Raw genomic sequence first — 24,435 nt, 5'->3', positions numbered from 1 at the left:
TTTGTTTTTTTAGCCGGCAAGTTATAAATACCGGGGGACTTCAAATAAAAATCCAAACTTCTGGTTTTTCTTGAAAAAAAAAAAAAAATCGTAAGAGTTGGCAACACCAAGCTTGGTTCTCATCTGGCAAAACGGTTGGAGCTGAAAGGTGGCTGCCCCTCCAGACAGGACCTGTGATCTCTGTGCTGTCACGGTCCCCACCACTCCATACGGTCCACAACACTGACCACCCCCCCATCACCTGCTTAATCACCCATGGTGCTGGAGTGGTTCCTATGGGCATCAAAATATGCGACCCTTGGAGAAACCTGTGTTAAGATCCCTCTGGCCCTGCATAAGTCTGTATTGACTGAATATTCAAAGCATACACTAATCAGTATATGTATAAATAATAAATTCACAGAAAAATTATGGAAAGACAAAGCAGCACATAAGATGTGATACATTTTGTTGTTATTCACACTGTTTATCCACACCTTGACGTTTATCTACACCTTGACTTTTTCCACAAACTATCTGGGATGGTTTCAATAATACACATGTAGAACAGCCCAGAAATGTGGCAGATGGCTGACTGCTTCTCAAAAGGAAAGCTCTCCTTCCTCCCACTAAGAGACCTGTAAAATGGGCCTGCCTTGCTGGAAAAAACTATAGATCCCAGCTGCCCTTGCAGGTAGGTGAGTTCATGTGACTTAATTCTAGCCAAATCTGAAGGTGCTGGTCTGATTTCTCCGAAGCCTCCTTAAAAAGCAGGGGGTAAACTCTTCTTCTACCTTTTTCCCTTCACATATCCCTGGAATGCAGATGATGTGGCTACAACCCCAGAGCCATCTTTGGCCATGAAGTAACCTTGAGGTTGCTCGAGGAGCCCATTAAGAGGACAGCAGAGTGGAAAAACAGAAGCCTGGGGTCCCTGATGATTTCATGGGTCTACCATGTCAGACTTAGACTGACTACCTCCGGGTTTCTTTTACAGAACTGAATAATCCCTTGCATGTTTAAGCCATTGTTACATCTAGAGTCTTCAAGTCTACAATTAAAAAAAAAAAGATATATTTTTTTTATTTGAGAGACAGAGGAGAGTGTGTAAGCAGGGGGAAGAGCAGAGTGAGAAGGACAAGCAAACTCATCAAGTACGGAGCCCAGTGTGAGGCTTGACCCTGAGATCACACCCGGAGCTGAAAGCAAGAATTGGATGCTTAACTGACTGAGCCTAGGCACCCCTTGTCTGCAATTTCTAATGATACAGAAGGAAACACTATATATTCAAATCTTTCTGGATGCTACAATCACTGGGTCATTAGAGTGCAGGTAATTTTTCTTTTTTTTCTTTTCTAAAATTCATAATAATAGGAAAATAGAAAATAATAAAAATCCATAATAATAATAGGAAAACAGAAAAAAAAAAGCCCTAAAATAGCAACTAACAAAACCTAAGAAGGAGTTACAAACCTCTAGACAAGAAGAATACCTCTGTCCACATACACAACAATTACAGATGTGAGTAAGCCTAGAATGGACCTGAGCTTGCTGACTACAAGAGTAAAAAGAGAAACCCAAACTCTTGGTTCTCCAAAGTGGAAAGAAAGACAACGTGTCCTGTGCTCTTATCCCAGAAAGCATGACAGATATGGAAGGGAAGGAGGGCTTTTCTGGCAGAGAATCATTAAAAAAAAAAAAAAAACCCTCTGTGGGACTTTATATAAGTGGCTCTTGAGTGATGTGATAGGCAATGTCCTCCTACAACGTTTTTTTTTTAATAGCAAATGCAGTAGAGAATTAATTTCCTCAACCCTCAAAAAACACCAAGGGTTTTAAATTGAATTCAGTTCAGTGAAGGGAATCCTATGAGAGATTTGTAATTATTATGGTCCAAATATGCACCCTTGATCCAAGGCTTGAACCTGACATCCCAAGAAGCAGGACAGTTCTACTACATGTCCTCAGGGTCACTTCCCTTGAACTCCAGTGGCTCAAGGACCCAGCAACCTACTGTGCACCTAGCACTGTGTTAAACATTGTGTTGGCCCACAATGAAGTAGAATTCTCATTTTAACTGGGAGAAAAGAAGCTAATCTTTAAAAAATTTTTTTATTTTAATTTTGGTTCAGTTAACATACAGTGTAACATTAGTGTCAGGTGTACACCATAGGGATTCAACACTCCCATATATCACTTAGTGCTCCTCATGACAAGTGTGCTTCTTCAACCCCATTACCTGTTTTCCCCATCCACCCACCCACTTCCCTGCTGGTCAACCATCAGTGTGTGCTCTACAGTTAAGAGTCTATTTCTTGGTTTGTCTCTCTCTTTTCCTCCTCTGTTCATTTGTTTTGTTTCTTAAATTCCACATGAGTAGTCATATGGAATTTGTCTTTCTCTGAAATTTTGCTTAGCACTATACTCTCTAGCTCCATCCGTGCCATTGCAAATGGCCAGATTCCATTCTTTTTGATAGCTGAGTAATATTCCACATATATATGGAATATATATATATTCCATGTTCTTTACCCATTCATCTACTGATGGACCCTTGGGCTGCTTCCTTATCTTGGTTATTGCAAATAATGCTGTGATAAACACAGGGGTGCATGTATCCTTTTGAATTGGTATTTTTGTATTTTGGGGTAAATACTCAGTAGTGTGATTAGTGGATCATAGAATAGCTCTATTTTTAACTTTTTGTAGAACATCCATACTGTTTTCCACAGTGGCTCCACCACTTTGCATTCCCACCAGCACTGCACAAGGGTTCAAAAAGAAGCTTATCTTATGGCTGTCCATACTTTAGAAACTTGAGGATGAGAATAATTTTGTCTAGGGAAAATTAATCAGAGAAGGACTTATGGAGTAGCTAGATCTACAAATGGGACTTGAGTATAGGATTTGGAAGACATATGTGTAAGTGTGAATGTGAGTGTTTACAGTATATACTTGAGGTCGAGGCTCTGCAATGAGACAGATTATACACAAATACATATTTAATACATATATTAAATACATATATGTGTATGTATAAAACCAGGCATTGAGGCACCTGGGTGACTCAGTGATTGAGCTTCTGCCTTTGGCTCAGGTTGTGATCCTGGAGTCCTGGAATTGAGTCTTACATCGGGCTCTCTGCAGGGAGCCTGCTTCTCCCTCTGCCTGTGTCTCTGCCTCTCTCTCTCTGTCTCTCATGAATAAATAAATCTTTCAAAAAAACAACCCGGCATTAATCAACTGGCAATTTCAGAACAAAACTCTTGACATTGATTTTAACTTATCTTGCTACATTTTATTTTATGGCGTTCTCTCCTTCCAAGTTCGACCTGCCACAAAATATTAATATTCTGAACTTGTTCCAGACATAACAAAATAAGCTGCCATTGTACTATTTCGTGTGCCCGCCCCCTCCCTTTCCTGGGCTGGCAAAATCGGGTTACCATGAACATCAAGGAGCTCCGGTGGGGAAAAGGCCATACAGACCAGCCTGGGGGCTAAAGCATCATCCCACTCCACCCCACCCCACCACACCCCACGTCCATCTCCAATCCAAGGAAGGACTGGGCTTACTGCATACCTGATCCAGTCTTTCCTCAGCCAGAGAGCCACACACCTCCCCTGCTCCTACTGGTCATTTTATAAGACCAGTGAAATAAAATTCTGTATGCAGTCTCTACATTAACAAGGAAACCCAACATACAAGGGGCCCCCAAATGCCCACCCGTAATGGAACTTTAGGTCGTGTCTCATTCTCTATGACGTGCTTGCCCAGTCTTTCCACCAGTGCGAAGGCCAGGACTTCTCTCAGCTCTCCCTTGGCTCAGGGTGTTATTTTGAGATGGAGACACAGATGCCTGGAGAGATGGGGGCCCCAGGGCTGGGAGAAGCTCCAGCCTTGGGGATCTGAGACCTGGGTCCTAGTGCCTGCTCTGCTCCTGCCTAGCCAGGGACCATGAATAAGTCAAGTCCCATAACCTTTCTGAGCCCTAAAGACCTCAGCCCTAAAGTGAGCAGATTAGGTTAGAAGTAGATGATGCCAAAGGTCTCCGACAGCTCAGAATTTCTGAGATTCTAGGGATAGAATTGCAGTCCTTGGCTAAAGAGCACAGGAAAAACTCTGTGTCCTGTAACAAGAGACAGCCCTGTCTGCCAGCTTACTTTGTGGACTATTAACAACAAAACTCCCAAGAACGACTACCTTCATGGCCTTTGTTCTTCCTTCAAATAAGGCAAACAGTTATGCCTTCTCAGCTGTGCCATTTATGCCAAAAATTCTGTCATATTCCTTCTACCTGCATGGGTGAGCCATGATTTCAGCCTCAGAATATTAATGTTCCCTGAAAGTACAAAACTTACAGTGAGGAAAGAAAGAAAAAAACCAGGTAGAGAGCTCAAACACAGACAACTCATTACAGGGTGAAGTGGGATGCACAGTGTTCCCCCCGAATTCATGTTTGCCTGGGACCTGTGAACATGGCTTCCTTCGGAAATTGGGTCCTTGGCAGGTGTAATTAAGGTAAGACGGGGCCACGCTGATTAGAGTTGGCCCTGACCCCATGACTGGTGTCCTTGTCAGGACTGGGAAGTTTGGACACAGAGACACAGATGTGCAGAGACCTTTTAAAGGTGGAAGCAGAGACTAGTGCGAACCATCGCTGAGATGAGGAATGCCAAGGATTGCTGGCAATCAAGAGAAATTAGGAATACAGAACAGACTGTCCCTCAGAGCCCTCAGGGAGGAACCCACCTTGGAGACACCTTGATTTCAGAATTACTCAGAACTGTGAGAGAATATGCCCAAATTACCTCTCGTGACTCTGTAGTTGTCTGATTCTGTCCTTACAGGTCAAAGATACCCTTTGCCACGTCCTCCTTACCCAGACAAGCTCCAATCAATTCAGACCCAAATCAGCTAACTGACATGAACATTCACAGGCTACTTATTAACACAATATAAATGGTATTCTGTGCACAAATATTTATTGGCTTGGCTTCTCTTCCTCTTTGATTCGGCTGTCAGACCACCCTTTCCTCTCCGTGTACCAGTGACTTATGGAAGCCTTGAGATGGAGACATTTGGGGAGGGGGTGTCTCCCTCCCTGGCAACTCAAGAGGACCTGACATATTAGAACGAGCTCCAATAATTCTGTGGGTCCCCTGATAAATACCTCTTAAGGAAAACCAAACCAAACCAAACTTCTAAAGAATTCCTCTGTTCCTCTTCCACTCTGGTCGGATGTGGATTTCGTTTAGTTCGAGGCTCTGCAATGAGATAGCCCAGGGTCAAATCCTGGCCCCACCAGTTACAGATCTTGTCCTTCGCCCTCATCTAAAGGTGTTGATACAGAGATGGTATTTTACAACAATCCTGGCATATGGTAAGTGCTTCCAAATATCAGCTGTACCATCACTACTGCTAACCTCTCATCCAGTTTTCCTTAGTAAACTCCCACATCTGGCAGAAGTGATCCCAAGAGATACTCTTTCCTACCTGACACAGAGACCTCACCGACAATGAAGGAACTGGCTGGCCGACTGGTTGGACTTCCTCCAACAAGTCTGCAATTAACCCCAAGAGTCACTTTATTCTTTATTCTTCTAACATGGAACCATGGTCAACTTAATGAATCACTGGATAGTATGTGTTCTTCATCACGTTCTGTAACAGCTCCAACAGGTGTTCTTGTTTCTGTGCTAAAAGGGGTTCTGGCAGTGCACAACCTGGAGCCCTCTCCTCTCTCTCCTGCTGGGGGTCCCTCTCTTCCCAAGAAGGCCTGTCCCCTCACACACTCCCTTCCTGCAGGTAAACCTACTCTTGCTTGGCGTGGCTTTGCTGACTAACCTCTTCAACGCCCTGAAATAAAACCCTAGGCCAGCACTGGGAGCCTCTGGCAGACTCTGCTCCTCAAAACTGCCCTGTGAATAGTGTTGTGTCAAGAGAAGGATAGCAGAAGGCCAAGTATAATGACGACAAAAACCTCATGTCACCCCAGTCCATTAGCCTTGTTGATGGCAGCTTAGACAAAACATAATCGACTCTAGATGGAGGCCACATGACAGCTTTGAGGAGAAAGCAGGGAGGAAGAGGGCCAGTTTCTCCTCCACTGTATCTGCGATTTAACTAAACAAGTCAGAGTAGAGGAAAAAATAAAATAAAATAAAAATAAAATAAAAAACAACTCCACAGCAGGAGAGAAGCAAGTCCAGAGGTAGGAGAAAGCCCAGCCATCCACACTTACTGCCATGGGGCTGGAATGGTGTCAGAGGCATTGCTGGAAGGAGCCAAGGTACATCCTGGGCTACCCAGAACCATGCCCTTCTGGCAACCTGGGCTGACTCCGGCCCTGCTCTCACTCACAGTGAGGTTTTGATGCCCTGGGTGAGCCCCTCTGCCAGCACAGAACCACTCTTGGCATATGCAGGCTGGGCCAGGCCTGCCTATTCTCTCCAGGGAGAGTTAGTTCTGTTGGAGCTGTCCTCAGAGTAACCACCTCAAATCCAAAGTGATGGAGAGCACTGGCAATGGCAGGGCCAATCCTATTTCCAACAGATGCCACGAGAAGTGTATTTATTTTTGAATACTGAGCACTGATGACTAGATCTAGACTAGATCTCATTCATCAAACCAGACTGGCTGGCTGCAAGGAAGGAGGAAGCCCCTCGGCAATCTCGTGCAACATCTTTCCCAAATCAGGTGCCACAAAATGAAAGGACCGTCCGAAGTCACACACAATTTGGGAAAGAGAAGGGGTGGATCAACAGAGAACTAAACACATTGATATGAACATTATTCTCAGTAGGCCACAATTCAGGCCCTGAAATTGCCTTTGTGCAAACTCACTCATGTGGTAACTGTTAATTTTAACCATCTTCTTCCACAAAGTCATAAGGTCGCACACTCAACCTGCAGAAATTTTGGAAGATGTCCTACAAGTTCCTAGTAAGAGGAAAGTTACCCTATGAGAGAAATGTGAACCTCACATTTAAATGTCAGGAATGGCTACTAACCCACGAGTTTTCCCAAAAGAAAATCACTGACCTAAAAATATCTGGAGATTGAGTCACCGTTAAGCACGCACATTTAACTGAGTACTTTTACAGGCTCTTCTTCAAATACAGAAAGGAAGCTGGCTTCTCCCATGAGCAAGCATCCCTGCTGTACTCTCACTGGAGGACAAATGGGTAAAGCACTCAGTAAAATCACAAGCAAAGTTGTTCTCGCTATCACAGAGAGACCATTCAATCTTTACCTGAGAACAAACAAAAAATCATAAGCCAGGTGTTTCCTCTGTGGAAATCCTAGACTTTTCTAAAAAGACAGGCACTTTAATGAAGATATTTTATAGCTGTACACATGTGTTAAAGCCCCTAGACTGGGGGCACCTGGGTGGCTCAGTGTTTGAGCGTCTGCCTTCGGCTCAGGTCCTGGATCCTGGGATGGTGGGATTGAGTCCTGCATAGGGCTCCTCCTAGGGAGCCTGCTTCTCCCTCTGCCTATGTTTCTGCCTCTCTCTGTGTGTCTTTCATGAATAAATATTTAACATCTTAAAAACAAAACAAAACAAAACCCTATACTGTAGGGCGCCTCGGTGGCTCAGTCAGTTAAGCGTCTGACTCTTGATCTCAACTCAGGTCTTGATCTCAGGGTTGTGAGTTCAAGCCCTGCGCTGGGCTCCCTGCTAGGCATGGAGCCTACTTAAAAAGCAAAACAAAAAAACCCTTATACTGTAATTAAACTCTGTAATATCAAAAGCATCTCAGTTTACTAGAACCTAAGGAACCTAAGCACTTAGTTTGCTGGAATTTTTAAGGGAAGGGTACAATTGAAGAGAAGAGCCTCTCTAGATTTACTGCACTAAAGAAATTTCCTGGACCTGTCCTAGGAACAGTACAGATCTCATTCAGTCTTCTGAGTCTGCAAACAAACTGCCAGAAGGAGGAAACTAGAGGAAGTGGCTAGAGGCAAGACGTAGTTTGTGCCTGGCACAACCCTTGACTAAAGAACCATGGACCCCATGGAACTCACTAAAGCAAAGAGGCAAGTGTCACTCAGAGCTAAAACAGGAGACTTACAGCTACCCAGAAAGAGAGAAATAAATGTAACTGGGAATCTCCATTTTTGAGCATTCTGGTTTCCCAAGGCCCCCAGCGCCAGAGCAGAGCACAGTGACCTGGCTAAGACGGCCAGTGTGCACACCCCCCACAAAAGCATTGACACCTGCAGCCCACTATAGCTGTGGCATTTGCCCTTCACCCAGGCAGCTAGTGTCAAGAAGTAGATGTGTGAGAAGACCTAACCAACAGGTCAAGCCCCTTGCCTCCTTCCCAAAGGAGAGAGACTCTGCCCACAGGGCTAGCTCACCAGTTCTCTAGGTCCTCCTGGCTCTGTGGCTCTCTGATGATAAATTCTGTCACTTGTGGAAGCAAGAGCTCCTCTCGGGGCTCAGCCACCAGACCCTTTAACACAGGCTTAGAAAGCAGGAAAGGTTCTGGGCCCCTTGCCCTTCCAAGACCGAGAAGGTTCTAGAGACAAGGGTATACAATGTGCATGGCTTTTTATTTTTATTTTATTTTATTATTTTATTTTTATTTTTATTTTTTTGTGTGTGTGCATGGCTTTTTAAGGAACGTTTTACTTATTTCTGTTTTATAACCTCAGACGCTGTGAGTAGAAACAGGATCTCATGCCAGCTTAGAACAGCAGGCTTAAAGGTCACATGGATTCCATTGTGACAAGTGCCCAAGTCTTAGAAGATAAAATCCACTAGCTAAATGCTAATAGGAAGGACTGATTCACACTCGGGTCCTTGGGCTAAGAATGAAAGGAAGGGTAGTGTGAGATAGTTACCACCTGGTACTAAACAAGCCAGGTCCAGCACTGGGCCTCCATGGAGGCCCTGCCTAGCATCTGCCATCAGTTCTGCTGATTCTGGGCACTCAACAGAGCCCCGTCCCCAGCTTCTGGGTCACAACCCAAGTGGAAGGACCCAGAGGTGCAGGATTCTGGCTGTGAGAAGAGGGAAGGGATCCCATTTGTGTCTCCACACCGGTGGCTTCTCTTCTCAAAATGTGCTGTGCTGTGCAACTCTGGGTAGATCACTTGCCCTCTATGAGGATTTTGAAGCTTACCCTAGCTTCATGGAGCCCATGTTGTTCATAAATGAACAAGAGCTTTTAGAATCTGAGGACCTGGGATCCCTGGGTGGCGCAGCGGTTTGGCGCCTGTCTTTGGCCCAGGGCACGATCCTGGAGACCCGGGATCAAATCCCACGTCAGGCTCCCGGTACATGGAGCCTGCTTCTCCCTCTGCCTATGTCTCTGCCTCTCTTTCTCTCTCTCTCTCTCTGTGACTATCATAAATAAATTAAAAAAAAAATTTAGAATCTGAGGACCTGCGTTTGAGTTCAGATTCTGCCAAATGACCTTGAGTGACCTTGGGTAAATTATCTAAGTTTTATGAAAGTTTCTTTTTCTTCTATAAAATGGGGGAGGGGAGATTGCATACATTACAGGTTACTAAAGGGAAAGCAGTTAATGAAATTATGTAGATTTTTAAAAAGCTTTATAATTACAAAATACCCACAGATATACTCAGGATAAAATTTATAAAATGCCTTGAGCTTTTTAGAGAAAAGCTGCCTTATTAAATATTTCAAGATGAGAAAAATGTTAGTTTTAAAGCAATAGCTAGGGACTTTTAACACATGAAGAACATGGAATTGGGTCCTCCAGGCAGTCCTGAGCTTGGCTTTATCAGATCCTTTACTGATAACACTGAAATAGATAGCAAAACAAAAATTCAAAAGCTCTAAGACAGAAAGGGCTGATATATTTGGGGTCTCTGCTACCTAGACTGCTTTTCGAAGTAAACAGATAGAAGTAGGTTCACATCCTCAAATGTTCCTGTCTCCTCATCCATCCAACACAAACATCTCTCCCAGCCTTGGGAAACAAGCTTTCAGCCTTCTCTAAGGCCCAAGGGCAAGTCCCAACTGCTACCCCTCGTCACCCAGTGGCCTCCTCCTCCTCTGGTTTCTATCTAAAGCTTACCTGTGTCAGCCATTCATCTGCTCAGAGCCCACCTCCATATACCTCCACCCAACACCACAGGGGAGAGTTTTCAATACTATGCACCATAAGGCAGGTGCATCTCAACTGCTAGCTCACTTTACAGGGGTTCCTCCTCTCCTGGGCTTCCCCTACGCACACATGTCTCCCAAGAGATGAGGAGCCAGCCATCAAGAAAGACTCTATCATCAAAAATGAGGAAACTGCTTCTCCATAATGGGGAAAAAAACCGTGATCTCATTTCTCAAAAATTGATACACCTGTATACATTGGAAGCACCCTCATGGATAAAACAGTGGTTTGTAAGTGGAGAGGACAGAGCTGTCCCCACCCCAGCCCCGCCAAAAAAGTGTGTCAATATCACAGGGGTGGGGAGGATGTTATGTAAATCTACACCCTTCTTCTGATATTCCACCCAGCTCCCAAGGGTACCAAAGGCATTAGCTTCATTCTAAACTCTGTGAAGAGTATGAAAGAAGTATAATACATGGCATCCATGAAATAACTGGGAAATAGTGCAGCTCTATGAGTATTTTAGGTACAGAATCCTAAAGTACCAACTACAAATACTAGAGGAATTCAGACAAAGGAAGCAAGGAGGATGACTAGATAGCTAGGGACTCATGGGAAGAGATGGGACACAAGAGGAGGTGAGAAGCAGGGGTGGGGTGCAGACATCAGGCTGGGCTCACTGGCTGACCCAGGACCCAAGAATGCTGGACAGTCAGGAGACAGGCAGACAGGGCAAGAGGGAGGATGTAGGGGCAGAGGTGGTGATTCACTGTGAAATGAAATTTCAGGGCTTTACTTACAAGGAAAAGGTGGCGTCCCACACATATTTGGCTGTGGCTATGTGTGCTGTGCAGACACACTGAAGGTCTGAGTGCACATGGCAGGAGGTGTGAGAAGCATTTCTTTGGCTCTGTGTAACCTGATCCATGGGGCACTAGACAAGCGTTGTCATGCATCATTTGAATATCATTGCAAGCCCACGATGGCATTCAAATCATTTTTCTTTTTTAAAATATAGTTAACACACAACGTCACCATGCAAATAGTTTTGAACAATCTACTGATCTATATGGGAATTTTCATTTGGGAACCCATCCCCTTAAGGCCCTAAAAATCATACCGTCTCCCACCTTTGCATTTTGCAAATACCCCTTTCATAACTAGAAAATGTGCAAGCCTCATTTCTACATAAAAGTAATGACTTATGTTCCTTTTGTTTCTATTGGGGATTCTGGTCTATGCCCTTCTAATTCAATCCTCATGTAAATTCTATACAAGTTTAAATTTAATGGTGTTGAGCACGCAGTGGGGCACTCAGTACATATTTATTGGCCAAGTCTGTGGGAAGGCCTAACGCATCACCATTCTGATCCCTTAAGCAGAATTTTCTCAGGAGGAGATTATTTCATTAGGCTGAGAGGTACAGATCTTTGTAACTGCCACACTCTGTGGAGCAAAAGACAAAGCTCAATGTGACCTGGGCTGTCAGCAGCTTTTGGATATTTTAAAGACCATCTCAGAATTCAGGCAAATAATTATCCATCTAAATGAAACTTTTCCCCTTTCCATCACTCAGAGAAGCTACTGTCCAATACCATATTTCTTTTACCTTTTCCCTTGTTTGTCTGAAGCGTATCTTGGCAGGTTCAAAGAGCTATAAATCAATCTACTTCAAAACCTGCTCACATAAAAAGAAAGAGAAATCAGAGCCCAAATGGGCTGTTTTAGGGAGTAGAAGGAAGGAAAGGCACCCAAAAAAAAGTTAGACAGAAAGCCACTCATTTAAAAAAAGAAAGAAAGCTACACATTGATTGTTGGCATTCAGCTAAATACCCAAATACCGCTAGAAGACTCACAACTTCTACTAACTTCCTCCAAACATCCAAAACAACAAGATTACCTATGGTATTTTCCCACCAACATGAGTTTAGGACGTAATCCAGAAAATTAAAAGTCAAATACAATTAATCCTAGGTTAGTTAACCCGGATTGAAACATTGGTGGAATTGTAACATGGAGATCCTTTCTGGCATCTAAGGAAAATGCAAAAATCCCTCCTCAAATATCTATGGTATGTGAAACAAATTTGTATAAATAGGTCAGAACAATTGTTACAAAGATTTCTACTTCATCTAGATGCTTTCTGTGGGTATACACCGATGATGTCGGGGTAGTGAGGCAACTCACGTCAAGGCGGAGAAATTCACAGGCTTTAGGGGACAGACAGACCTGGCCTAAATGGCAACTGTACCATTTATTGTGTGACTTTGGGCAAGCCTCTTAACCTCTCTGCACCTCAGCTTCCTTACCCATTAAATAGGGGGGGTGGTGATAAGAGTGTCCTGCTATTACAATAAAAATGAAAAAATGCAACCCCAGTGCTAACTTGGCAGTGGTGTCCTCACTAGAGAAGGCAGGGGAGGGGCTTGCTTTATCCAACAAGGCTAGAGAATCACAGTCCAGAGCCGCATGTCCAGGGTTTCAGGTCTGGTTGGTCCTGCTTCTACACTTGCCTGTGAGTGATCATGACCAATCCAATCTAAACATCTTCTACAGGGGACGAGTGGGTCACACGCATCCACATTCCTGTCCCCACTCCAGACCATTTGCTTCTCCATCAGCCACCCAGAGAAAAAGATGAAGTTTACAAACCCACAGGATAGAGTTTGAAGACTCTCACGCCTTGAACCCAGTAGTGCTAGTGTTCTCTGGCTGGTGCTACCAAATCACTGTATCTTGAAAATGAAGGGGCAGAACCAGATGATAGTAAAAACGCCTATTTGTGTAACTCCACAATTTATCGGATGCTTGGGAGTTAAATACATGACCTCAGTTATTCCTCAAACATGTCACAAAATGCCCTGAAGTTGACAGTAGAGACCAATTACATAATGTACTGTTTACAAAGTGCATCCTCAGACGTTATCTCATTTGGTATTTGCGATAGTTCTGTGAGTTATTATTAATGCAAGCAAGGAAACTGAGACCCGGGACCCTCCTTGTGCCACGCTGCGTGTAAGGCTCTAGGAGTATCTATCTCAGAGGCCCCTCGCAGAGCTGGATGGATCCTGACTACTCCACCCCCAGCGATGGTCTCTGAGGCCTCTCCCATCCAAAGAGAGCCTTAAAAAAAAGAAAAAAGAAATCTGCATTCCTCTTAGAAGCTCTCTGGTGGCAAAGATAAGATTTCTCTGGCAATTTCCCTGCAACATTCAGCTTTCTAAGCAGAGTCAATAAGTAGTCTGATGAGTGATATTACTGATAGACCCAGGAAAGGGACTGTGTTTTCCAAATTGGGGAAAATATCCTTGGCTACATGCTACTTGGCATTTCCCATCATCTTACTATTTAGAAGGGCACATTCTTCAAGGTCATTGACAAGAGAGGGTAAGCACTTTATTTATACTATCAGAATAGAGAAAAGCATCACAGCCAAGGTATTTGGAAGCTGAGAAGTTGAAGTCCACGGTGGGAACATAGTTCAGGACACACAGGGAGCTAGCTGTGTGGAACTGGAAGCTCGGCAGGCAATGATGGACAGTAACCTCTGGGCCAAGCATGGCCTGATGGTGGGGCAAAGGGTGTGCAGGCACCACGGAAGGGTCAGAGGGCAGAGGCCCAGCAGAAAGAGGGCTTGATAAATGTTTGCTGAACAAATGAAAGGCTCTGGTGCATCACACACTCCTAGGAATACTATGTCTCCCTCAATTTTAGAGAGAATAACGTCATCATTGGATGCCTGAGAAAGTTAATAGGAAACCACGTAATGCATATGGAAATTTACTAAAATGCATCATTCCACATTAAGTGAACAAAGCTAGGAAGGGAACATGCACAATATGGTGCCAGTTATATAAGAAAGAAAGAGGGGCGCCAGGGTAGCTCAGTTGAGTGCCCGACTCTTGATTTTGGCTCAGGTCTTGATCTCAGGGTCATGATATCGAGCCCTGAGTTGGGCTCCATGCTGGGTGTGGAGCCTGCTTGGGATTCTTTCTCTCCTTCTCCCTCTGCCCCTCTCTCCCTGCTTGTGCTCTCTAAAAAATAAATAAATAAATGAATGAATGAATGAATAAATAAATAAATAAATAAATAATACTACCTTCTAAAAAAGAAAAGTATTTCTGACATTTTAAACAATTGGAAATTTGAACACATAGTTCAAATTTGATTAGAGAGTTGATAGTAAAGAATCACTGTTACTTTTTAAAAGTGTAATGATAGTATTATAATCATGTTTAATAAAGGGATCCTTATTTTTTAGGTGATATCATAGAAATATTTACAGATAGAAGGACATGATGTTTGGAATCTACTTCCAAATTAACATGGGCTGGGGAGTGGCTAGAATAGAGGGGTCAGGAGTGGTCACTGCTGAAGCTGGTGATGGGTACGTGGGGGTTCACTATAGGATTCTATTTCTGTATATCTTTAAAATTCCCATAACAAACGCCTATAAATGAATGAATGATTATATTTAGCTACATTCCAAATAGTTTCCTATAGTCACTGAGGTTCAAGTGTACGTTCAACTACAGTAACAGTCAAGACTCTTTTGTTCTTGGGATGATTATGGTAAATAATAGTCACTTATGGCAAATATGTCGTAGGCTGCTCCCACTAGTGTGCAGGTCATGCAAATCTCATTAGAAAATGAACTCCAAATTTAATTCCAAAATTAACAAGCAAAAATAACCAAAGATATTACTTTTGAAGGGCTCCCTTCCATTAATGTAGACACTTAGTGCCGGTTGCACATACAAACAGGCTCTTTATTAAGGCAGGACCCCAATGATGCAAACTAACTCTTCATTTCAACTCAACTAATATTCCCAAAGTGCTCAGCACACAGGAAGGAGCTGCACATGACACAACTATGACTGGAAACCTCTGTCTGCTCCACAGAGCTTAGGGCTCCTCCTATATTGGGATTCTTCAAACTCAGGTGCTAGATGCTCCCCCACCCCTGGAGGAAAATATAGTCCTGACAGATTGCCTCAGGGCTTTTATTCAATTCTTAGAGTTAAGTTACTTTTATTCAATTATTATTTATTATACTGTTTCTTAAAATGTAAACACATAAAACTCGGCATAAACTTCTTTTAGCACTTTTAAACGATGGCGACCAAGATAAATGTACAAATAAATACAAATAATACTATTCAAACACTGAAAGTCAGATTAACTACATTAATATAATGAGGCTGATGTCATTTTTTTAAAAACTTAAGTTTCTTTGTTTTTAGGTAATCTCTGCACCCAACGTGGGGCTCAAACTCATGACTCCGAGATCAAGAGGTGCAAGCTCTTCTGACTGAGCCAGCTAGGCGCCCCTGATGCCATCTTTCAGACCTGAAATCCAGAGACAATGTCACCATGTTCCTGCCTCCTCCTGAGCAGGTCCTGTGGGTAAGCACTGGGCACAGTGTGACAGCTGCATTCTTGAGCCCCCTCCTCTCTGCTGGGAGCGCTGCTGCAGCCCTGCATGGACACAGTGCTCTGTGCTATCCCTTGGCTGCCCCAGTGCTACTCACCTTCTCCATGCTAAGTCCTTTTATACTTTTCTCTATAGCAGCTTACCTGGATCCAACTCGTGAGAAATTCACACACAAATGGGGAGCATTGGGGCCATGTGGCTGGACCCAGGTATAATGAGGTTATCCCAGTGATCCAGGGCAAGCTTTTTAAATATTTCCAATTATTGTTTTTTTATAGATTTTATTTATTTATTTGTCAGAGAGAGAGAGAGAAAGAGAGAGAGAGAGAGAGGGTGAGCACAAGCAGTGGGGAGAGGCAGAGGAAGAGGGAAAAGCAGACTCCTGGCTGAGCAGGAAGCCTGATATGAAACTTGAACCCAGGTTCCTGGGATCATGACCTGAGGCAAAGGCAGACACTTAACCGACTGAGCCACCCAAGTACCCTCCAATTATTGTTAATGCAAAACCAATATGTCTGAGTGTTCTTAATTTAAGGAGAACTCAAGGAATCTCTAGAAAATATCCTTGACTTGGGATAGAATGTCATGGTGCTACTGGAGCAGAGAAAAAGTACCACAGGGACACAGATGAGAAGTCACAATCTATCTCAGAAACAATATAAGCCACCACCTGACATAGTAAATTGAGAATTTAATAAGTTTAAGCACATGCTTAAAAAGATTGATGTAAAAATACACTGGAGGGTCTCGATTCCAGTGAGTGGCTAGGGTCCTAATCCAACCTCCTCTTCTCCTTGTCCTTTAGAACCACAATATGGTATTTTGGCATGAACAAATCAAGACATGGAGCATTGTCTCATATCACTCTAAGGTGTTACAACTGGGATCTATACTGTATAGTCTATACCTCCCGAAAACACTGAGGACAATCTATACCAAACAATGCCACAACTAGGCCAGCTGGGCTGCATGAATGGCATGGCGTACCAGCAAGAGAACAGCCAGCACTGCTTAAGGAAACTGAAAAAGTAGAAACCTCCTTGAACAGAATCCCCTTCTTCAGACACCCCCCTCCCATGCCCACCCCATGCTATGATGCCATTTCCACAGCTCAATCTTTTGATCAATCTAAATCAGTTTTTTTTTTTCAAGGTTGTTCTTTATTCTGGGACACTGACTTTCCTACATTTTTGGTGTTAAAATATCTTTTCTCAATAGATGGCAACAACAGAGGCACCTGGCTGGCTCAGTCGGTAGTGCATGTGACTCTTGATCTCGAGGTTGTGAGTTCGAGCCCTAGCACAGAGATTACTTAAAAAGAAATGAACAAGAGGGGCACCCTGGTGGCTCAGTTAAGCATCTGCCTTGGGCTCAGGTCACAATCCCTGGGTCCTGGGATCAAGTCCCATAGTGGGCTCCCTGCTCAGTGGAGAGTATGCTTCTTCCTCTCCCTCTGTCCTGTGCTTGTTCTGTCTCTCTAGTGCTCTCTCTCTCTCTCAAATAAATAAAATATTAAAAAAAACAAAAAACAATAACAAAAAAACAAACAAGGGGTGCTTGGCTGGCTGAGTCAATTAAGCATCCAACTGTTAATTCATTCAGCTTGGTTCGTGATCTCAAGGTTGTGAGACTGAACCCTGCGTTGGGCTCTGCACTCAGTGTGGGGTCTGCTTGTCCCTCTCCCTCTGCTCCTCCTCATTCTCTCTCTTTCTTTCTCAAATAATAAATAAAATCTTAAAAAAATAAACAAACAGGGCGCCTGGGTGATTCAGTCAATTAAACATCTGCTTCGGCTCAGGTAATAATTCCAGGGTCCTGGGATCAAGTCCCACATCAGGCTCTCTACTCATTGGGAAGTCTGCTTCTCCCTCTCCCTCTGCCTGCCACTCCTTCTGCTTGTTCTCTCTCTGTCAGGGAAATAAGTAAAATCTTTAAAAAATATAAACAAATAAATAAAAAGATGGCAACACAGGAGATGACAAGGGTTTTTTATTTCCTTCCCTAAAAAGATGAAAATTTGGCAATCCCATGTTGGACTTCCTCCTTTGTTTTTTTTATGCTCTGACACGACTAAGGGAACGGTATACAAACACATGTTTGGACTGATTGTGCACAAATGGGGCAATTTTCAAAGCTTCTTCTTCTTTTGCCCCCAGGATACTGGATAAAACATAGCTGATAAGACTACCTCCCTCTCCTATCACATACATACCACATGGTACAACTCAGTGATAATGTGGACGCCCAGCACTGAGCAAAGACCAGAAAGTAATGACTCCAGATTAGACTGGCTAACACCTTGGCAGTTCTATTCAATTTCAAAGTGACACTAAATTAGACTTGGAGCTAAATGAAAGCATGATGCAGAGTAAGGCACATTGGAAGAAAAGAGAGAAACCGAACATCAGGCAAGATCTGGGAGCCACAGAAGACCACAAGACCATGTTTAATTCAATGCATAGAAAACATAAGCACAGCCATAGAAAATTCTTTTTTTTTAAAAAAAGATTTTAGTTATTTATTTATTCATAAGAGACACAGATAGAGAGGTAGAGACACAGGCAGAAGAAGAAGCAGGCTCCATGCAGGAAGCCCAATGTGGGACTTGGTCCCAGGACTCTAGGATCATGCCCTGAGCCAAAGGCAGAGAGCCACCCAGGCATCCTGCCATAGAAAATTCTAATGTGAGGAACCCCGAAACTCTCAGAACTACTGTCAGAAAGCCTGGCCATACCATGTCAGGTTCAGACCTTGGAGATGGCAAAGTGACGTAGAGAATTCGGAAAATGCTCATAAATATGACCGAAATTATATTCCCAAGTATTGGTTTAGGAGAGGGACAGGTGGGAGAGCTGGTTTTTCCTGGGCTGAGAGAGAAGAGGCGGGGCCCTTAACAAAGCTATCCAAACAGGAAGCTGGGCAGTGAGGTGCAGGGCTCCTTCCTGATGCTCTGGGGTGAGGACAAACAGGACCAGTGCCGTGGTACAGGAGCCAGGATTAGATGTGACAGAGGAACTGACACATGTATCAAGAAGGCCAGGAGACTTCTCTGGAGACCAGAGAAAATATGGCCAGCTTTCCCTGGCAATTCCAGCACATTCTGCCCAGAGGGCAAGGTGGAAGGCCCCAGGTCCACTGCTCCTCATTTCCCAATGATCCTATTCTCCCTTCATAGGATGACCTTTTAAGAGAAGTGCTCTACGTCACCTGGTCTCTTCTTAGGCTTAGAGTGACGGTATGTAGAAAAGAAACATAGTTGGCCCTAAACATCCAAAAAATGCTTTAGGATCTCCATGTAAGGCTGCTGCCTAAGTAAGACTGGTTCTTAGCATTCTTAGAAATGGAAAAGAGACATTTAAAATAGACCACCCTCATAGAAAAATGACACAGAAGCTCTCTTTCTATACTGCCAAGAAATATTAAGTGGGGGAAAAAAGCAAGGTTCCAAATGGTGTGTACAGTATGGTACCGTTTGGGTGAAAGGGAAGGGGATATTCTTGGTGAATTTGCTAATGTCATTCACCTGGCATATAATATCCTGGCTGTGCACAGAACACTTCTGGAGGATGAAGAAACCAGTAACGCTGGTCGCCTCGTAAGGAACAAAACTAGGTAGCAGGAGTCAGGGGCAGACGGAGATGTATTTAATGTCTCACCTTTTGTGCCTTTCGAACATTTTCTTTCATCACATAAATGCATTACCCAGTTTTAAAATTTGAATTAAAAGCGTTAAAAGTGTTGTCAATGTAAAGTAAAAACAAAACAGGCCTTATGCAGCAAAGGGAACACTTTGGTTGTTCCTCTGGACAGCTGTTTGCCTGGCACACAACCAGATGCTCAGTTTGTTGAACTTAATGAACCTCTACTTAAAGGCAACAAAAGAGGATCAGAAACAGGGCAAACCCACATGTTCCAGTTCTTTCGTAAGCTCTTTACCTGGCTGCTACTTCACTATGACAAGAGATCGGTAAAGGGGGCCTTGCAATGGGGTCTGGTGCCCAGCCTTCACAGGTAATGATAGATCTGATCATCTGTCCACATCAGCCATTTTATAAAAAGAAGACATTTATTTATTTATTTATTTTATTGGTGTTCAATTTACCAACATACAGAATAACCCCCAGTGCCCGTCACCCAATCACTCCCACCCCCCACCCTCCTCCCCTTCTACCACCCCTACTTCGTTTCCCAGAGTTAGCAGTCTTTACGTTATGTCTCCCTTTCTGATATTTCCCACACATTTAAAAGAAGACATTTAATCCAAAAAACATGATGCCCTGGAACCAAGACAACACAAATAAATATGCAGATATGAAAAATGATCCTTCAGGGAGATGACGTCAGCAGGTACACAGTATTAACACAAAAATAGAAGGACAGGGGGTTACCAATGTCCATGCATGGCCAAAGAAATTGGAATATAAAAAGCTGCTATATGGGCAACCCAGGTGGCTCAGAGGTTTAGCACCGCCTTCAGTCCAGGTCGTGATCCTGGAGACCTGGGATCGAGTCCCATGTCAGGCTTCCTGCATGAAGCCTGCTTCTCCCTCTCTCTGCCTGTGTCTCTGCCCTCTCTCTCTCTCTCTGTCTCTCATGAATAAATAAATAAATAATTTTTTTTTTTTTAAAGCTGCTATATAAAATTCTCAAGCCAGGGGCACTTGGGTGGCTCAGTGGTTGAGTGTCTGCCTTTGGCTCAGATCATGATCCTAGGGTCCTGGGATCCAGTCCCATATCAGGGTCCCCGGAGGGAGCCTGCTTCTCCCTCTGCCTGTGTCTCTGCCTCTCTCTGTCTCTCATAAATGAATACATAAAATCTTTAAAAATTAAAAAAATAAAATTCTCCAGCCAGATCACATTAAGAGGCATTTGAATTTCCAGGGCTCCATTCCTGGGGACAATTTACCCCAAAATGGACCAGGAAGGCTTTGATACCTCATGCTCCAGTCATCTCCACTCTCAGATTGGTCAAGGAGCACTCAAAACCCACACTGCAATAAGCACCAGAATACTATTAACAGAAGATCACAGCAGAAATTCTGCCACATGAAATTCTCTTACTTTGGAAGTCTCCCTGCTAGGGTTTTTCAAAGAACCAGGATTTAGGAAAAAAAAAAAAAAAAAAAAAGGAAAAAAAGACAGACTCCACCCCATCTTTCATAGGATCAAAGAAATTATCTTGCATTCTGGGCAGAGGGGAACCACTATAGTCTTGGCAGGCTCTGACGGGGATTAGCAGGAAAAAGGTGACCAGCGGGACAATTAAAGAATAACAGCAAACGAGACTCCTTTCGCTGAGATGTTATAGAAAAGAAAGCAAGGTAGGGGCCCGTATGAACACACAAAGAAACTAAAACAATTATTCTAAGATGGCTGAACTCTATCGAACATCCGAGACAAAAACCCAAAACTCAAAATTCAACTCTTAAGAAGGTGCCAGTCAATAATGGTTCGTTCTAGAAAACTCATAAAAACAGAGAAGGGAAAACCAAAGGTGACTGGCTTCCTGCCAGAAATAAAGGTAACAGGTATCTTCCAATTAAAAGAGAATTGGCCGGCAAGCTGAGAGAAGATATTTATCAAAACCATGAAGACAATAAAAGAAATGAAGCTGAAAGGAAAAAAAGAAAGGGAACTCTTCCAATTGCAACGAGAGGAAAAGCTGTTCCATTGTACTTGCCATATCGTTTATTTCAAGCTCAAGAAGAGGAGAAAAACCGGTGAAGAAGCTACATTACCAGCAGAAATCAGTCACACACTTGTGTTCCTGCCAGGCAAGGCAGGCGCTGCTGGTGCTGCCCCTGCTCGAATGACTAAGTAACTTGCTTAAATGCATTTGACACACGATCCTTGAACTTCCGAAAAGCACTTAATACAGTAGCTCATGAAATCTTAATCTAAAAATGTTCATCCATTTATAATCAAGCTGCATCACACTGACAAATGGGCAGGAGGGCCAAAGATATTTGGGAAGATGCTGTGAGGACTGGTATTACCAGGGACTTTGTTTATCACTTCGAGGGGTTTCTTTCCCCCTTTATAAAGAGAATAAAAGAGATCTGTCATCTAAAAGCAGGTGTAATTACAAGGACTAACAAAGAAAATGAATTACACAATTCAATAAAAGAAAAAAATGTTTTAAATGCAATGTGACTTAGAAAACTCCACAGACGTTTATGCGTTAGTGAAATATGGAATATGTTTAATGAACTGGGGGCAGGAGGCAGGGGAAAAAATTAGTTCCTGATAGAAAAAGACTTCATGGTAGATATGGGGGAGGGGGGAGCATAAAAAGGCGACAGAACATTGTATTTGGCAAATCGGTAGTGGTTACTGTGTGCCAGGCACTGTTCTAAATGCTTCAGCTATAGGAAGTCCTGTAATCTTCAAAACAACCTTCCAATCTAAGTACCATCGTTATGCCTGTTTGATAGGTGAGAAAACAGAGGCATGGAGAGGTTAGCTAACTTGCCCAAGGTTACAGCTTATCAGAAGTAGGGCTAGGACTCTAATCCAGGCACTCACTCCAAAATCTGTCTGCTTCAGCTCTCTGGACTCCCTTAGAATTTAAATACTGAGAGTACAAGTAAAATACAAGTCATGCACTGGCTAAATCCAGGGTCAAGAGATCATCCCTTAGTCATAGCTCTGTGATGACCAGTGAGCCCTGTGACCACTGTGGGCCTTAGTTTCCTCACCTGTCCTTTGAAAAGACAAATTAGACAGAGCTCTAACTAAGGGATCATCAGCTCTAAAACGCCCCCCAGTCCATGCTGACCACCCACAGTCTATGACCTGGTCTGCTTTCTGATGGGTTACTCAAAGATTAGTTTATCCCGAAACAGGCAGCAAGTTATGTTAAGGTTCTTTCTCTGCCTCCTGACCTTCAGAAGATTACTATGTCCTCTCCATTCAAGGCAAATGACAGACAGTAATGAAAGAGGTACTGTATGGTTTCTCTTTTGGACTCGACTTAACGCGGTTTGTAACGAAATGGCCCTCAAAAAGCTCTGGGCGCAGACCACATTAACTGTGCCAAACCTACAGTCTCTCCCAGGCCCCTCTCATGAGCCTGTTCTTGGAACCTGCCCTTGGATCTGGTTACTGGAATGCAGGTGAAACGGACACACTGGAGGGGGAAAAACAACCAAAAGAGAGGAATTGCAGGGATTAAGAAATGCGGCCCAGGGTGGTTCTAATTACAGAGTTTCATGATGGCTAAATAAACCTTATCTTCTTGGTATACTCCATTCTCTTTGCTGACACCCACTCTTGAGAGTTGAAACTACAGAATTCATTATGGTGAATTCAACACCTAACAGACCTAACAGACCCCCCTGAAATAGCCTTGTCAAGCTAGGCATTAAAGGTTACGCAGAGTGCATCTGTGAGTGGAGAAGGGCCTTACAGGTGGGTCATGCAGCCCTCCTTTGAGAGTCTTTTCTAAGCATCCCTGACAGGTGGCTGTCATCTGGCCTGTGCCTGGACACTTCCAAGGTCGAGGCACTGGCTGCCTCCCGGACAGCCGCTTGCACTGCTGGACAGCTCTCTGTGGGTAAGGTTCACGAAGCGCCTAGAACAGTGCTTGGCTTGGGGCCAAGGTCAATAAGCGCGCCTCCAACTAGGTCAAAAGCTGCCTCCTTACAACTTGAATCCATCGGTCCTTGGTGCCCCCCTGGAGCCCTGAAACGCAGAGGCCCCCCGGACACCCAGAGCTGTGATCAAGCCCCTCAGCCCTCTCGTTCCAGGAGCGGATCCCGGACCTCCATCACCAGGCCTGGGTCGCAGACCCCCTCCCCACACCCTAGAGGTCCCGGGAATGAGCACCGATGGAGGGATGGCCGGCATGGAGGCCTCGGTCGGGGATGTCCCCATCCTCGGTACCCGGGGCAGGAGCGGACAAAGGGCTTTCAGAAAGGCGTATCCCACCTGCCGCGGTCCAGGCTGCCTCCCTCCCCGCAGCCGGGCGAGCCTGCCCTCGGGACCCCCACGGCGCCAGGTGACAGGCCCCGGAGGACCGGAGGCGCAGGCAGCGGCGCGATGGGCCGAGCCACGACGGGGACCTCGGGGCTCAGAGGTCTGGCCCGACGGATACCGGGCGCCATCCCGGCTTAGCAGAGCTCGCTCGGCCGTGGCTTTACCTGCGCGTGGTTGACTACCGCGGCCCAGCTTGCCCCCAGCCCGGTTCCTGCAGCTCCGCGGCTGCCGGCGGCACTCATGGAAATGCAGCCGGAACCCCTGGCCAGTGCAGCTCCCGCCGCTACCGGCCCCGCCCAAGCAACTGCCGCCACGCCCCTGACGACAGCTCCTGCCACGCCCCCGGTACGGAACTCGTCCGCTCATTGGGCAGCCCAGCTGCTGCTCTACGAGCCCCGAGAGCTCTCTGCGCCCGGCGGGCAGCCCATTGGTTGGCGGAGCTGCTCCTCAGGGCGGAGGCGGAACCTTCGGCGAACAGCTCCTCCACCGTTGGTTACCTTTGACGTCTTTAGCCCGTGGGCTGAGACGCTATTGGATAAGGCCGGAGGGGGCGGGGAAAGGGGAGGTGGGCTAAAGGATCGTGCTTGATGTTGATGGGGGCGGGTGCGGAGAGGGAGGCAATTGTGACTGCGAGCTTGTTTTGGGGGCTGGGTAAGGTCAGGTGTCCTGTGAGGTGGAGAGGAGGGAGGCCGACAAGGTAGCTCAGCTGCAGTCTGCTGGCTCCAGGCCGACCCACTTACTCACCTGTAGCCCAGGATACAGCCGACGTCACGGGTCGTGACCGGGGGAGACGCGAGGGGAGTGAGTCACTGAGCAGCAAAAAGAGGAAAGGATGTGGAGGCAGTAGCCCCTGACTCTTTCCAGCCCGGTTAGGGCGAAGGGAAAGTGCTGGGCAGCGTGGACCTGCTCCTGTCCCACTTCCCTGGAAGCACTCAAGATGACCCAAGCCCAGGGGAGGC

At 44.8% G+C, this 24,435-nt stretch overlaps 1 protein-coding gene across 2 annotated transcripts in view; it reads right to left on the bottom strand.

The window, feature by feature from the left end:
• Positions 1-23,799, bottom strand: part of ABHD2 (abhydrolase domain containing 2, acylglycerol lipase) — a 103,261-nt gene extending 79,462 nt beyond the window's left edge. Inside the window, exon 1 of one of the 2 annotated variants that reach the window (XM_025438521.3) lies at positions 23,641-23,799. The gene's annotated coding sequence lies outside the window, so the exon portion shown is untranslated. The remainder of the gene's footprint in view (positions 1-23,640) is intronic. The other variant, XM_025438522.3, reaches the window with a different exon arrangement.
• Positions 23,800-24,435: the final 636 nt, after the last annotated feature.

This window comes from Canis lupus, chromosome 3, assembly GCF_003254725.2.
Source record: "Canis lupus dingo isolate Sandy chromosome 3, ASM325472v2, whole genome shotgun sequence".
Taxonomy (NCBI): domain Eukaryota; kingdom Metazoa; phylum Chordata; class Mammalia; order Carnivora; family Canidae; genus Canis; species Canis lupus.
Note: the sequence above shows the minus strand (reverse complement) of the source record. Positions and strands in the feature narration are given on the sequence as shown.